Here is a 1498-nt window from a genome sequence, read left to right on the forward strand (position 1 = left end):
TTTTTTTGTTTTTTTTTTTTCCCGTTAAGCAATTTTCCAAATACTTCCCCTGGAACACTTTAACACTCGAGTTCAAAATATCTGCAGTGGACTTATGGGGTACAGAAAGAGAGGAGCCAAAGCTGGCGGCTGGTAACTGGGTGTGCCAGCAGCAACACCAGTGGGGCCCCAGGACACAAACCACATCGGGGTTTTAAAGGCGGTCTCCCCATAGCCACTCAGCCCTGTGGGTTTCGCTCCTCTCCTCCTAGGGCAGCTGGGTGCTCGAAAGGACTGCGGTGCCTGGCTGGAGGCACCAGCTTCCCTGGTGCAGGCACCCGGCAGTGCTGGGCACTGCGCTCGCCTTGCTTGGGTCATAGTTGGAAATAGGTGCTGGAAAGGATTATCTGAGCCTTCGCGGGAGGAATCTCCCCCATCCCCTTGCCAAAACTGTGGCCACGGTGGTGCTTGCCAGGCACTAAGTGTGGCTGACCCAGATCCAGACAAGTGTATTTTCTTGGCGAAAATGATTTGGGTCTTGAATTCCCTTCTTAGCACCACTTTTTCCCTGGGATGGCTGGGCAGAAGAGGAAAACGATACATGAGGTGACCGCAATGGTGGCAGCATGTTCGAGGGGGTTTTCAGAGGGAAGGGAAACAGAAACAAAGCAGCAGCGTCGTCAGGACTTCCCCTATGCCTTAATTTGGCGCGAAGAAACCCTTCTGGCTTGTCTGTTGACAGACAAATTGATGCTGTGCCTCCTTCTCCTACCATTCAGGACCCAGTTTTACTGAAATCTCAGCAGGTTCTGGCTGCAGACAGGCACCCTCCTGTGCCATCAGCACCTCGCACCTCTCCTGGGCTGGGGTCCACCCTGAGACACGGCTGCCCGTGTAGCTGTAAATCAGGGGGGGAGCCAGTGCTCCTGCAGGCGCCTGCCGGCACGCTGCCCCTACCCGGCTTTGACTTTGGCAAATGCTGAAGTTAACTTGACGAGGACGGGGAGGGTGCAAAGCAGCTCCTGCATCGCCTTCGGGTTAGAGCAGGTGGTCCTCAAAGGGCTGGCAATTTCTCACCCTGCCGTGGTCTTCGTGAGAGCATCATCCCATCAGCTGGAGGGCTCTCCCTGCCGGGGAGAAGGCTCTCCCCCTCAGCCCCACGAGGCATTTAGCCACCTCCAAGGCTGCTTCCCGGCTTTCGAGGTGGCTGTAGGAACCGTGGGCAGGTCCTGGTGAGTGTTGAGCACTTAGCAGTGCCCAAGCACGCAGAGTTGCTTCCTCCTCCCACGGCACCTCATGCTGTTTTACCGAGGGGGAAACCACAGGAACTGCTAAAGAACTTCGGGGTTTTAACGCCTCCTGCAGCCTCGTGAGGCCTCAGAGTGTTGGGTCTGAAAACCTGCACCTCCCTGGAGATGCTGTTCTAGCCCGCACTGGGTTTATCCATCATCTGGAGGGGAAAAGAGTGAGGGAAGTCAGTCGGGGGGGGGGGGGCAGACGGCCCTGCCCCCCCTGCCCC

Source organism: Cariama cristata, unplaced genomic scaffold (genome assembly GCF_000690535.1).
Source record: "Cariama cristata isolate BGI_N322 unplaced genomic scaffold, ASM69053v1 scaffold6411, whole genome shotgun sequence".
NCBI lineage: Eukaryota > Metazoa > Chordata > Aves > Cariamiformes > Cariamidae > Cariama > Cariama cristata.